We start from the raw sequence: 15815 nt of genomic DNA on the forward strand, positions 1-15815 counted from the left end.
GGCCGCTCGAGGCCATCCGGGCTTTTGAGGCCCTAAAATCCGCCTTTGTGTCAGCTCCGATTCTGTCTCATCCCAACCCTGGGTTGCCCTTTGTCCTCGAGGTGGACGCGTCCGAGACGGGAGTAGGCGCCCTTCTGTCTCAACGTAGGACACCAGAGGGTCCGCTGCTTCCTTGTGGGTTTTACTCCCGGAAACTGTCACCCGCGGAGTGCAACTATCAGATTGGTGACAGGGAGTTATTGGCCATAGTGCAGGCTCTCAAAGAGTGGAGGCACTTGCTCGAGGGCTCGGTGGTTCCGGTTCTCATCCTGACGGACCACAAGAATCTGACCTACCTTTCTGAGGCCAAGAGATTGACACCACGTCAGGCCAGATGGGCTCTGTTCTTGTCACGTTTTAATTACGTGGTCTCCTACCTACCTGGTTCCAAGAACATCAGGGCGGATGCCTTATCACGGCAGTACTCCGAGCTGTCCAGGGAGGAATCTATACCGACTTCGGTCATACCTCCGAATCAGATCCTGGCCGCCATTCGCACCAGCCTGACCTCTCCCCTTGGTGAGCAGATTTTGGCGGCTCAGTCTGGTGCTCCCTCTGGGACACCCAACGGCAGATGTTTTGTGCCTGAGGAGTTGCGCACTCGGTTGTTGCGAACCTACCATAACTCCAAGACCGCGGGGCATCCTGGTAAGAATCAGCTGTCCTGGGCTGTTTCACGTCTGTTCTGGTGGCCTTCCCTACGTTCCGACATCGCCGCATATGTAGCGGCATGCTCCGTTTGTGCCCAAAGTAAGTCCCCTCGTCACCTTCCGTTGGGCCTGCTGCAACCCATAGCCACCGGGGAGCGCCCATGGTCACACCTGGGGATGGATTTCATTGTGGACCTCCCTGCATCCCGAGGCCATACGGTCATTCTCATGATTGTGGATCGGTTTTCCAAAATGTGCCACTGTGTTCCTCTCAAGAAGTTACCCTCTGCACAAGAGTTGGCCACGATTTTTGCCCGGGAGGTCTTCCGCTTGCACGGTTTGCCCAAAGAGATAGTGTCGGATCGGGGGAGTCAGTTTGTGTCCAGGTTCTGGCGCGCCTTTTGCTCCCAGTTGGGGATTCATCTCTCCTTCTCCTCGGCCTACCACCCTCAGTCCAATGGGGCCGCAGAACGATCCAATCAGGCCTTGGAGCAATTCCTTCGTTGCTATGTCTCCGATCACCAGGACAATTGGGTTGACCTCCTGCCTTGGGCTGAGTTTGCCAGGAACACGGCTGTGAACTCTTCCTCTGGGACGTCTCCCTTCATGGCCAATTATGGGTTCCAACCTGCCGTGTTACCGGAGGCATTCTCTCCCCAGGATATTCCGGCTGTGGAGGATCACCTTTCTGCTCTACGTGCTTCTTGGGTACAGATCCAGAGGTCCCTTGAGGTCTCTGCGCAGCGCCAGAAACTCCAGGCTGATCGCAGACGAGCGCCTGCTCCTTCCTACCAGGTCGGAGACCGTGTATGGCTGTCCACTCGCAACCTCAACCTTCGAGTGCCCACTCCCAAGCTGGCTCCTCGCTTTGTTGGTCCCTTCCGAGTGCTTCGCAGGGTAAACCCGGTAGCCTATGCCCTTGCGCTTCCTCCTGGCATGCGGATCTCCAACGTGTTTCATGTCTCCCTGTTGAAGCCACTGGTGTGCAATCGCTTCACTTCCTCGGTTCCTCGGCCTCGTCCGGTCCAAGTGGGCAATCATGAGGAGTATGAGGTGAGCAATATCCTGGACTCACGCCTGGTCCGCGGTCGGGTGCAGTTTTTGGTCCACTGGCGTGGTTATGGTCCAGAGGAGCGTTCCTGGGTTCCCTCCGCAGATGTCCATGCTCCTGCCTTGCTCCGAGCCTTCCACGCACGCTTCCCTCAGAAACCGTTTTTTTGCACCGCGGAGGAGGGGCCCTTGAGGGGGAGGTACTGTCATGGTCTTACCTCTCTCCTGTCTCCTTCGTTTGACATGTGCTGGCGGCCATCTTGGTTTCCAGGTCTCTTGTAGCCTCCCACCCTGCGGCTCCTCCTTCCCACTGGGAGGAGCTGGATGCCTGGCTCATATATATAGGAGTTCTGTGGCTTCAGTTCCTTGCTTGGTCCTCCTGTGTTCACATGCTTCTAAGACTGCTGCTGCTTCTGGTTCCGATCCTGGCTTCGTCTGACTTCCCTGCTGGTTCCTGATCCTGGCTTCGTCTGACATCCCTGCTGGTTCCTGATCCTGGCTTCGTCTGACTACCCTTCTGGTTCCTGACCTCTGGCTTCGCAAGACTCTGATTCGGGTTCACCATCTGTTTTGGACTTTTGCTTTAATGCTTGATATTCAATAAAGCCTTCTTATTTTTCACTTATCTCTTGTTGTACGTCTGGTTCATGGTTCCGTAACAGCATGTTCTCCCTATACCTGTGTGGGTTTTCTCTGGGTACTCCTGTTTCTTCCCAAACTCCAAAGACACGCTGGTAGGTAAATTGGTTCCTGTCTAAATTGGCCCTAGTATGTGTGTGTGTGTGTATAAATTATGGACCTTAAAGTGGATGTAAACCCCACTCTTATCCTTTCTAAACTACTGCCATAGTGCTGATCTATAAGGATATACATGCCTCCTGCATGTATCCTTACCTGTCAAATGTCTCCCCTCTGTCTGTTATAAGAACTGAAAAACTGCAGATTCTGTGGGTGGGTCTGTTGTCTGGAGCTCTGTGGGAGGAGTCGTGATGTCAGTAGACTCCCCTCCCTCCTCTACACTCCCCTTGTCAACATGCACTAAACACAACACTAAATTCTGCTATGATCACTAACATCCAGACAAAATCCAGAAAAGTAACCACATGACTTCAGAAAAGGAGTGGGAGTGGGAATTAAAAAATAATGCCTGTCTCCAGGCTAGTCCATGAGATATGTAAATCACCCATCACTCACAGCAAGGGGACGGAACGGACTAAGGTTTTCCTCTGCAAGTCCGTTTTATTTCACTGAACCATGTTGGTCCGGGACAACTGAGCTGTGGCGGGAATCCCAGTAGTCGACTGGGTTCCTAATCCTGAAGATCTCAAGCGAGATAGCTGTTCGGATTGGGAGTCTATCTGAGGAGAGCCAATGAGAGCCTGGCGATCCAATAGGGTCTCGACAAACCACCGGGGATCAAGGTAACCGGAGACTAAGAGGCTGGTCACCTGTCAGTCGGTACCTGAAACTATCTGAAGGAGATCCAGGCGCAATTCTATAAAGGAAGATTATCTCCCTAATTATAATCACAGAGAGAACATGTGGCAGAGGCTTTCCTCTGAGTTCATTTCTGTAGGGTCTGTGGCAGAGACTTTTCCTTCAAGTTCCAAGTGATACTCTGGCTGCCAGGTCAGTGAGAGAGGCCTGTCCAGATACGCTATACCCACTCTGGCTAGAGTGGCAAAGAATACAAAGTATTGTTGGGAGTAGGGATGAGCCGAACATACCCGGGTTCGGTTCGCATCAGAACGTTCGAACAGACCGCGGGTTCGCGCAAACATTTAGAACCCCATTGAAGTCTATGGGACTCGAACGTTCGAATTCAAAAACGATCATTTTAAAGACCAATATTCAATTTAATGTTGGTAAACGTCTTTCAGAACCCGGGTCTTGCCCCAGGGAACATGTATCAATCGAAAAAAATATTTTAAAAACGGACGTTTTTCCGGAGCAGCGATTTTAATGTTTAAAGTGAAAAAAAAAAATGAAAAATTCCTTCAAATATCACACCTGCTGTGTGTCTCTAGTAGTGGCACGTGTTTAGAAATGTCACTGCACAACATTAAATTATTATAAGAACAAAGTAATTTAATACTGCTTGCGCACGTGCTGTGTGGGAACAATATCTCGATTATTTTAGGGGTGGTGGGGGGGTGGCATTATCTTTTTGGGAAAGCAAAATTGTAGAAAAAAGGGCACCCCTCAAACATACTGTAATTGTAGCGCAACAAAGAGCCACGTGCAAAGTATTGCATCAAAAATTGTTATTAAGCGCCCCTGTGGGGCATAAAAATGTGTCCGTAGGCGCAACATAACACTGCAACCCCTCCTAATATCTGTAATTGGAGCGCAACAAGGAGCCACGTGCAAAGTATTGCATCAACATTTTTTATTAGGCGCCCCTGTTACACAGGGGCATAAAAATGTGTCCGTAGGCGCAACATAACACTGCAACCCCTCCCAATATCTGTAATTGGAGCGCAACAAGGAGCCACGTGCAAAGTATTGCATCAAAAATTGTTATTAGGCGCCCCTGTTACACAGGGGCATAAAAATGTGTCCGTAGGCGCAACATAACACTGCAACCCCTCCCAATATCTGCAATTGGAGCGCAACAAGGAGCCACGTGCAAAGTATTGCATCAAAAATTGTTATTAGGCGCCCCTGTTACACAGGGGCATAAAAATGTGTCCGTAGGCGCAACATAACACTGCAACCCCTCCCAATATCTGCAATTGGAGCGCAACAAGGAGCCACGTGCAAAGTATTGCATCAAAAATTGTTATTAGGCGCCCCTGTTGCACAGGGGCATAAAAATGTGTCCGTAGGCGCAACATAACACTGCAACCCCTCCCAATATCTGCAATTGGAGCGCAACAAGGAGCCACGTGCAAAGTATTGCATCAAAAATTGTTATTAGGCTCCCCTGTTACACAGGGGCACAAAAATTGTGCCTTAGGCCACGTGCAAAGTATTGCATCAAAAATTGTTATTAGACGCCCCTGTTACACAGGGGCACAAAAATTGTGCCTTAGGCCACATGCAAAGTATTGCATCAAAAATTGTTATTAGACGCCCCTGTTATACAGGGGCAGAAAAATTAGGCCTTAGGCCACGTGCAAAGTATTGCATCAAAAATTGTTATTAGGCGCCTGTAAGAATGTAAAATTAATAACTAATATTCTTATAGCTTCAAGGGCGTATCTGAATGAAGATCATTCATAGTCAGGTTGATTTGAAAATAACGTGTGAGTTTATTGTCACACAGGTGGCATCACAAACACAGTGAAAAATAGTATAAAGTTCAGTTTAGCGTAGATGAAAATATATGGAATTGAATCGATAGAGATGTAGCAAGCTTATGAAAGCATGTGTGCTTTGTCTTCAAGCCATCTTGTCTCAGAGATTTTCCAAAGTGAAGCAGGAAATGACGTTCTTGACTTCTGGTATCAGCTGTTGTCCTTGTCAATATGTCAGTATGTCAGTGTTGTCTTTCAAAGAGGGTGTGAGTGAGTGTGTCTTAGTGTGAGTGAGTATCAGTGTGTCATGTAAGTGTGTGGTGCAAAATGTGTCCAGCCTTCTTTAAAGCAAAGCTTAAATATATGTTACAAGTGAACGTCATGACCTCATACGGCCCAGGCTTAGACCCTTGTATGGCAAATATTAATATCTGCTAGGTTCAGCAATATGAAGATCTTAGCACAGAGTCGTATGGAGTTTGATTGACAGGCACACATGTGACACTCTATACTTAGAGTAGTGTGCTTGATGATGCAATGTCATAGAACATATATTATCAGCTATAAAGCTATAACTTCATTAAGTTACTATATACCAATACATACTAGTATAAATACGTTTTTACTAAACTAGCTTAACAATAGATATGAACTAGTATATTATTGATATCACTATGTAAATACAGATCTATTCTGAATCTATTCTTGTCAACCTACACCAGGATTCCTTATAAGTCATTCTCAAATTGGCTATCCGTAATGCTCAGTTTTGGATAGAAGAATTATGTCATATCAATTGATCAAGGTCATTCATTCATACCTAATTATTATGATTAATCATAAATCAAAATATGTTTTGCAAGCTTGCCATGAATTGCCGAATTATGAATTTGGAATAATATTCTAACAATCCCCCCTGAATTATGATTAATCATACTAAATCATTTAATACACACATACATACATTCATATCTCATTTTCTCCACCTTGTATCAAACGATTGGACACGATATTCCTCAGAACTGAAGCAACTAGAAATTTTCCTTTTCCTAAATGCTTTACTCTTTACTTTTAACTCTTCTTAGATCTATCTAATCAAAATCTTACCAGAAATAATGGTATAGATTTTAAAAATGTATAACATAATGATGACTAATATCAATAATTATTAATATTAATAATAATAATAATAATGAAAATTATTATTATTAAAATAAGTAAATAATGCAATAATATATTTCCATATATGTGCTCAAATAATATTTTAGCTCTTTGGAAATATACTTTATACTCTAAAACTTTCATAACTTTCCATAGTTCTATTAATGATATCTTTCTTAAGTTATGAACAAAATATGTTCTATTAACTAGAATGAGTGTGCTAACATTCAATATGTGAATAAATAAAAATAAATAAAAATAATAATCCTAACTTCATGTGAACATTAATATCATAATAATTGGATAATCAAAAAATGTATATGTATATGTGGACAAATGTTTCAGTCCTAAATTGTTTATCTATAATAGATAGATAATGTTCCTTCCGATTAATGTTTCTTCATGAAATGTCTTTAAAATGTCTTCTTCAAGTTCCATTAGAAAAACCTTGATGAATAAGATAAAATAGTTCATAAATATGAAATATAAATCTTTTGTCAAATATTCTTCCAAAAAGGATCTCTTCTTTAACTTTGAATTTCTCTTTGCTCTTTATAGAAGCTTGTTATCCTCCATATTTGTTTGATTTTAGATGCCATATCTGTAAAAGAGAGGCAGTATCATTACTCAGGAATAAAATATTTATATTAATTCTTATACATTTTCCTTTTTTTCAACAAATATTAAAACATTATGAGACAATAACTTTGTGAATTTGTTAAAACTATATGTGAAATACTATCTCATATTTTCCTTCAAAGAGATTTTCTGTGTGACTATGTACTTCTATGTACTGTCCTTATCCTGTCTAAAAATGACCTAAATTATAAAATATATGTACTGTGAAGTTTAGATATGTCAGGACGCAATATTTCATTTTTCGGTCATGATACAAATTCTATTTCTAACGAACAAAGTTAGATTTCATATCACCCCAGAGATGACAATGGACTATGCCTTTGTTCTCACCTCTAAACGATTAGAAATATGCGTAACTGTATTCTGTGTTGGAGTTCTTACTTTAGTGTCAGAGTGTTCTGCAAGTACTTCAATGCATTTCTCAGCTCTTACGCTGGAAATCTGAGATAAAGACTTCTCAGCTACAGCTGTATAAACATGTGCTGGTGTAAATTTCTGTAGATGTCTTTCGTTCCCATCTATCTGAATGTGTATTTGTAATAAAGCTCTGAACCATAAAGGATATATTTTCTTAATTTCACTAAAATTACCTTCCTCAAAAATACCTTTTAATGAACAGTCAGGTGTCCGTACAATGGTTTTGTTTGATTTTACTATGCTCTCTGTAACTTTAATTGCATAGTAAACACTTAGAAGTTGCTTCACACCTGGCTCAAAAGTTTTTTCCAAAAATGATAAAACTCTGGAGAAATAGGCAATTATTTTCTCCTTACCTTCCTGTAACTGAAACAATGTTACTGAGATGGCATTCTCAGATACATGAGTTTTCAAAACAAACGATGTTTCAGGACAAACCTCTATTGTTTGTACATTCTGCAAATCTTTTTTCAACACTTCAAAAGCATTTTTCTCATTTGGACCCCACTGGTCAACTATATTACCTTTATTCCTTAAAAGATTATATAGTGGATTAACTTTTTCTGCGAAACAATGTACAAACTCTTTGCAATAATTTATTTTATGCAAAAATTTATGCAATGCCTTGTAAGTTGTTGGAGTTGGGATAACAGTAATATCCCTAACTGTTTCTTGCAACAATTGTCTCTTTCCTTGACTAATTTGCATGTGAAGGAATTTCACTTGACTTTTCATCAGCTGAACTTTTGTTGTGTTTAATTTTAAACCTTCAGCTTGTAACATCATAAACAATTCAGACAAAAGAGCCATATGTTCATCGATATTCTGAGTACTCAGCAAAATCGTATCCACGTGCTGACAAATGCAATCTGGCCTAGAAAATTTAGAAAGTATTGTTGCTATAGTTTCATGAACTATACCATCACCTATACCTAGATCAGGTATTAATCGAGTGAACGTATAAGTCTCTTTTCTGAATGTGAACGCAAGTTTGTATTGACAACTTTTAGTTAAAGGAATGGAAAAATGGCTACCAGCGATTTCTAGTACAGAAAACACTTTGTTCTCAACATTCAAATGTAATTTTATGTTCGATTTATCAGGAAGAACTGGGCTATTTGTGATGTGTTTATCCAATGTTCTTACGTCAACTGATAAAGAATATGAATTATCAATATTTTTGATAGGCCAAATACAGTTATTTACCACTGATTTAGCTTTCTTTACAATTCCAAGTTGTACAAATTCTTGAATAATATCAGAAAGTGGACCAATTGATTCTGGTGGTAACTCACTCTGATCAAGAGGTTCTGGATCCTTTCCTTCAATATTTAATTCGGCACTTTTCAAAGTTCCAAAGTCATTTTTGAACTTTGACCACAAACTTGGAAAAGATTGTACCACTTCCTTTAAAGCACAATTTTCATCAATATCAGGCCACTTTTGTTCTGTAGACATATTGGTAACGGAACCAACATTACGGTATACAGAGGGATCAATCAGCACTGATTTGGGCCTAGATGGATCTTTCCAAATACTTCTATTAGCCAAATCAATCACCCACTTTTGTTTATTGATTACATCAATGCCAAGTATATTCTCTGCTTCGTGACAGACCCAAATGTTAATATTAGTTTTCACTAATCCAGGTACTTCAAATGTTACATTGGATACCTGTCTAGCAGTGGAATTACCTGTATTATTAAAACCCACTATATTACACATAGGAGAATTTGGTTTCACAGGTATGTTTTCTTTGATAAGGGTAATCTCAGATCCACTGTCTAAGAGACAATTAATATGTTTACCATTTATCAAACATTGTAAATATGGTCTCCCATTCTCGTCCAAAATAATTGGTGCTACATATTGTAATGGCAGAGAAATTGAATCCGGGTGTGATTCTATTTTTGGCAATGGCAATAAACCTTCTTTTTCAGTGACAGCTCCTTCTGCCATATTGTCTGAACTACTGTGAACAGTCAAATTACTGATCTGTTTGACTTCAGTGTCATAAGGCAATTCAGTCAAAATTTTATCTTGACATGAAAAATCAGGTTGCACAAAAGCTGATTTTTCATACTCCATATCTTTAGTTCTTATTTGTAAGTCACTCTTAAACTTAAAGCAATGTTTTTTCATATGGCCAAATCCATGACAGTAAAAACACATCATGGGGTCGTCTCCTTGACTCACTTGACTGCACCTGTCCTTGTCATTCCTGCTAAGACCTGTCGTTTCTGACACGTCTGTAGCCTGACTATTTTTGTCACATTGAATAATAGAAACCTCGTGTGCGAGACTGCTTTGATTCAATTGTCTCCTAATTTTGTCAATGAAGCTTACTATAGCATTTAAATTTTGACGTTCCTGTACTATGGCCACTGAAGTTGGGTCAAGGTATTTAAATTTTTTTATGAAAGCCATTTTTAAACCTGGGTCAGTTTCATCATCTACTCCAAATATCATTTCATAAACCTTGCAAAATCTTGTTTTAAACCAAAATGGATCTTCTTCTGCAGTAGTCTGTAATAGGTCTAGCATTTCTATGGTCGGTTTTTGTTCACCGGTCATACATAGCAATAATAGTCGCAATCTATCTGTGGCGTCGTTTTGACCTTCATCATCACTAACAAGTGAATGGATTCGTTTAGCAAAATTAACAGGAATCCACAACTGAAAAATGTAATTGCGTTGATCGTTTGAAAGATTAAAACGATCTGCAAACATTTCAAATAAATCCCAATTAGAAAATACAGTAGCCTCAACGTCATAAATAGGAAAGTCTTTTAGAACCTTCATCAGCTGATCATGAATTTGCAATTTAAGTTTTGCAGTCCTACATAATAAGTTTTTATGCTTCATTTCCATTTCATCAGTAGCATCAACATTCTCTATTTCCGAACTTTCCGGAAAATAAGATTGTAGCTTTGACTTGGTTTCAACCTTTTTGCCATCTGTATTTATTACAGCAATCTGTTTACTGTCATTTTGTAACTCTGGCAAAATCATGTTTTTAGATCCTAATTGTTCCTCAAGATTTTCTATGTAATTACACAAAATCTCACAGTTAGAACAACTGAGAGCATCCTGGGACACATTTTTATGTATTCCTGTGTTCTGTACATTATTTGTCTCTGTCTGGTTTAGTGTACACACATTTTTGGCAGGTAAAATATTAATAATCATCTTATTAAATATTCTTACCAATTTCAATACATTACTTATTTTCTTACGTAATTTATTCACAGTAAACCTGGATTTGTCTATCTGGACATTGGAATTTAAGCATTCTTGATACATATACAACCACAAGTGACTGTCATTTGGATAAAAAGACACATCTTTAAATTCTAGCTTACTATCTCTAGCTATTTCATCTATAAAATTCATAATTTTTTTACTCACCGTTATTAGAAGGATTTCTCGTCATCAACCGTCTGTTACTGGACTGTTGTCCACATCTGACGCGACACAAACGCCTCTTGCTTGATAGGTTCTGAACCGTCTTTTTTCTCGAGACTTGAATATTCGCAAAGACTGCGCCAATCTCTCCCCCCCTCATCAAGGGTCGAGATTTCCGTAAAAATAGAGATAAGACAGTACTTTCTTTGGCTCGCCACTGTAAGAATGTAAAATTAATAACTAATATTCTTATAGCTTCAAGGGCGTATCTGAATGAAGATCATTCATAGTCAGGTTGATTTGAAAATAACGTGTGAGTTTATTGTCACACAGGTGGCATCACAAACACAGTGAAAAATAGTATAAAGTTCAGTTTAGCGTAGATGAAAATATATGGAATTGAATCGATAGAGATGTAGCAAGCTTATGAAAGCATGTGTGCTTTGTCTTCAAGCCATCTTGTCTCAGAGATTTTCCAAAGTGAAGCAGGAAATGACGTTCTTGACTTCTGGTATCAGCTGTTGTCCTTGTCAATATGTCAGTATGTCAGTGTTGTCTTTCAAAGAGGGTGTGAGTGAGTGTGTCTTAGTGTGAGTGAGTATCAGTGTGTCATGTAAGTGTGTGGTGCAAAATGTGTCCAGCCTTCTTTAAAGCAAAGCTTAAATATATGTTACAAGTGAACGTCATGACCTCATACGGCCCAGGCTTAGACCCTTGTATGGCAAATATTAATATCTGCTAGGTTCAGCAATATGAAGATCTTAGCACAGAGTCGTATGGAGTTTGATTGACAGGCACACATGTGACACTCTATACTTAGAGTAGTGTGCTTGATGATGCAATGTCATAGAACATATATTATCAGCTATAAAGCTATAACTTCATTAAGTAACTATATACCAATACATACTAGTATAAATACGATTTTACTAAACTAGCTTAACAATAGATATGAACTAGTATATTATTGATATCACTACGTAAATACAGATCTATTCTGAATCTATTCTTGTCAACCTACACCAGGATTCCTTATAAGTCATTCTCAAATTGGCTATCCGTAATGCTCAGTTTTGGATAGAAGAATTATGTCATATCAATTGATCAAGGTCATTCATTCATACCTAATTATTATGATTAATCATAAATCAAAATATGTTTTGCAAGCTTGCCATGAATTGCCGAATTATGAATTTGGAATAATATTCTAACAGCGCCCCTGTTACACAGGGGCATAAAAATGTGTCCGTAGGCGCAACATAACACTGCAACCCCTCCCAATATCTGCAATTGGAGCGCAACAAGGAGCCACGTGCAAAGTATTGCATCAACATTTTTTATTAGGCGCCCCTGTTACACAGGGGCATAAAAATGTGTCCGTAGGCGCAACATAACACTGCAACCCCTCCCAATATCTGTAATTGGAGCGCAACAAGGAGCCACGTGCAAAGTATTGCATCAAAAATTGTTATTAGGCGCCCCTGTTACACAGGGGCATAAAAATGTGTCCGTAGGCGCAACATAACACTGCAACCCCTCCCAATATCTGCAATTGGAGCGCAACAAGGAGCCACGTGCAAAGTATTGCATCAAAAATTGTTATTAGGCGCCCCTGTTGCACAGGGGCATAAAAATGTGTCCGTAGGCGCAACATAACACTGCAACCCCTCCCAATATCTGCAATTGGAGCGCAACAAGGAGCCACGTGCAAAGTATTGCATCAAAAATTGTTATTAGGCTCCCCTGTTACACAGGGGCACAAAAATTGTGCCTTAGGCCACGTGCAAAGTATTGCATCAAAAATTGTTATTAGACGCCCCTGTTACACAGGGGCACAAAAATTGTGCCTTAGGCCACATGCAAAGTATTGCATCAAAAATTGTTATTAGACGCCCCTGTTATACAGGGGCAGAAAAATTAGGCCTTAGGCCACGTGCAAAGTATTGCATCAAAAATTGTTATTACACGCCCCTGTTACACAGGGGCACAAAAATTAGGCCTTAGGCCACGTGCAAAGTATTGCATCAAAAATTGTTATTAGGCGCCCCTGTTAAACAGGGGCAGAACAATTAGGCCTTAGGCACTGGTGGCGGAGCACAGAAAAACAACATTTCTTACTAGCTAACAGCATGAAAAGTGAGGAGGAGAAGGATATTCCATCAGCAGCACAACAGGACAGTCACTCAGCATCAGCAGTCTCAAAGGGATCTGATATTTCAACACAAAATTCTTATTCAGTAACATCAGCATCAGGTGCTTGGTAGCCGGTGTTGATCCAAGCCTGATTCATTTTGATGAAGATCAGTCGATCAACAGAGTCGGTGGAGAGGCGTACCCTGTGATCGGTCACAAAGCCTCCAGCAGCACTGAATGTGCGTTCTGAAAGAACACTGGATGCAGGGCAAGCCAGTAGCTCAATTGCGTACTGTGCAAGCTCTGGCCAGAGATCCATCCTCAAGACCCAGTAAGCCAGAGGATTTTTCGTGGGGAAGGTGTCCAAGTCGGATCTTGCCGCTAGGTATTCCCGGACCATGTAAACCAGACGCTGGCGATGGTTGCTGGAACCGGTCAGACCTTGGGGCTGCGGACTAAAAAATTGTCTGAACGCATCGGTCAGACGGCCAAATCTCCACCGCTCCTTCTCTGACTCACCGAAGCCTCAGCAAGACGTTGTCCAGAGTCAGGTTTTGGTAATCCCCCCGGTTCTGGGAACGCATTGCACAGACCCTTCTGCAAGGCCTCCCGCAGTAGTTTCATCTTCTGCTCCCTCTGCGATGGCAACATAAGATCCGTTACCTTACTCTTGTAACGTGGATCAAGGAGAGTTGCCAGCCAGTAATGATCCCTCTCCATGATAGCACGTACACGAGGATCCTTACACAGGCTTTGCAGGATCAGGGAGGCCATGCAGCGTAGGTTTGCAGAGGCATTCGGGGCACAGTCCTCTGGGTCACTGAGGACGACAGGATCCTCAGCCACCTCATCCCAGCCACGTAAAAGTCCACGTGTTCCTTGGGACTGTAAATGATCCCTTGAAGACTGCTGCTGTTGATGCTGAGTGCTAGGCTCCACCTCCATGCTGCTGATACAATCCTCCTCCTCCTCCTCCTCCTCTTCCTGTGTTCCAGGTGGGCAAGCAGGAACAGTGTCTGGATAAAGGGGGCCTTGAGAGGTAAGGAAGTCCTCCTCTTCCTCCCTCTGTTCTGCCTCAAGGGCCCTGTCCATTATTCCACGTAGGGTGTGCTCCAACATGTGAATAAGCGGGACAGTCTCACTGATGCATGCACTGTCACTGCTCACCATCCTCGTGGCCTCCTCAAATGGTGACAGGACAGTGCATGCATCCCTGATCAAGGCCCACTGGCGTGGTGAAAAAAACCCAAGCTCCCCTGAGCCAGTTCTGCTGCTATATTGGAACAGGTACTCATTGATGGCCCTCTGCTGCATGTGCAGCAGCTGCAGCATGGCCAACGTAGAGTTCCATCTGGTGGGCATGTCACAGATTAGGCGGTTCTTGGGCAGGTTGTATTCCCTCTGGAGGTCTGTCAGCCGAGCAGTGGCATTATATGACCTCCGGAAATGCACACAGACTTTCCTGGCCTGCCTCAGGTCATCCTGTAAGCCAGGGTACCTGCCCAAGAACCGCTGCACCACCAAATTGAGAACATGCGCAAAACAGGGCACATGGGTGAGTTTTTCACATCGCAGGGCAGAGAGGAGGTTGGTGCCATTATCGCTGACCACCATTCCAGGCTTCAGCTGGTGTGGCGTCAACCACCTCTGAGCCTGCCCCTGCAGAGCTGAAAGAACCTCTTCCCCAGTGTGGCTCCTGTCTCCCAAACACACCAGCTCTAGCACCGCATGGCATCTCTTGGCCTGCATTCCTGCGTAGCCCGTCGTACGCCTACGGAGCACGGCTGGTTCTGAGCCAACATCACCACAGGAAGAGGCCACAGAGGAAGAAGAAGAGGAGGGGGTGGAGGAGAGAGGTGTGTCACAAGCAGTAGTATTGTTTTGGAGGCGTGGTGGCGGAACAACCTCCAAAACTACTGTACCTTGCCCTGCGTCCTTCCCAGCTGCCAGCAGAGTCACCCAATGGGCCGTAAAAGACAGGTAACGTCCCTGTCCATGCCTGCTGGACCATGAGTCAGCGGTAAGATGCACCTTACCACTGACCGCCCTGTCCAGCGAGGCATGGACATTGCCTTCCACATGCCGGTAGAGAGCTGGAATCGCCTTCCGTGAGAAAAAGTGGCGTTTGGGTACTTGCCACTGAGGTACTGCACATTCCACAATCTCACGGAAGGGGGCAGAATCTACCAACTGAAAAGGTAGCAGTTGAAGTGCTAGCAATTTTGCTAAGCTAGCATTCAACTGCTGGGCATGTGGATGGCTGGGAGCGTACTTCTTTCTGCGCTGCAGCAGCTGGGGCAGGGAAATTTGTCTGGTAATATCAGTAGATTGCCCGCATGTACTACCACTAATACGTTGTGACACACCTATTTCTACACCTTCGGTGCAGGCTGCAGAGAGGACTGGGGGTCTAGTGGGGTTGGAGGTCACAGAAGGGCAAGGGGAGGACCGCTTTGGTCTTTGGTGTGGGTCTTTCTGGTATGCCTGCCAACGAGCTGCATGGCAGGTCGACATATGTCTGGACAAGCATGTGGTGCCCAAGCGGGTGATGTTTTGGCCACGCGAGATACGCTTGAGACATATGTTGCAAACAGCAAAGGTACGATCTGATGGACAGGTTTCAAAAAAGGCCCACACCAAAGAACTTTTGCTGTACCGTTGAGACACAGCAGCGCCACGTAATGCAGTTGGTGTGCTGCCCTTAAGCTGACCCCTGGAGGGCATCCTGCCTCTTTGGAGATGTGCCTGTGCCTTGTCCTCCTCTTCCTCCTCCTCCTCTCTCCTATCAGGCACCCAGGTAGAGTCAATGACCTCATCATCCCCTCCCTCCTCATCATCACTGGCGACAACCTGGCAGTATGCTCCAGCTGGGGGAACATCACTCCCAGATTGTTGTCCCTCTCGGCCACCCCCTCTCCCTGGGCTCACATCAATGCCTTCCTCTATCAGTGTTCCGTCATCGGAGTCTTCAAAACGCTGCGCATCTTCAGCTAGCATGTACCCAACACTGTGTTGAAACAGTTCGGGGGACTCCTCAGGAGGACACGGTGGGATTAGGGAAGGATTGTGTGATGCCATTGTG

At 43.0% G+C, this 15815-nt stretch overlaps 1 long non-coding RNA gene across 1 annotated transcript; it reads right to left on the reverse strand.

The window, feature by feature from the left end:
* Positions 1-4969: 4969 nt before the first annotated feature.
* LOC120919500 lies at positions 4970-11741 on the reverse strand. The gene is made up of 2 exons (XR_005744575.1): positions 10604-11741; positions 4970-6740 (listed from the first exon to the last, which is right to left on the reverse strand). It is a non-coding gene; the product is annotated as an uncharacterized LOC120919500 (long non-coding RNA).
* Between the last annotated feature and the right edge of the window lie 4074 nt (positions 11742-15815).

Source organism: Rana temporaria, chromosome 12 (assembly GCF_905171775.1).
Source record: "Rana temporaria chromosome 12, aRanTem1.1, whole genome shotgun sequence".
Taxonomy (NCBI): Eukaryota; Metazoa; Chordata; class Amphibia; order Anura; family Ranidae; genus Rana; species Rana temporaria.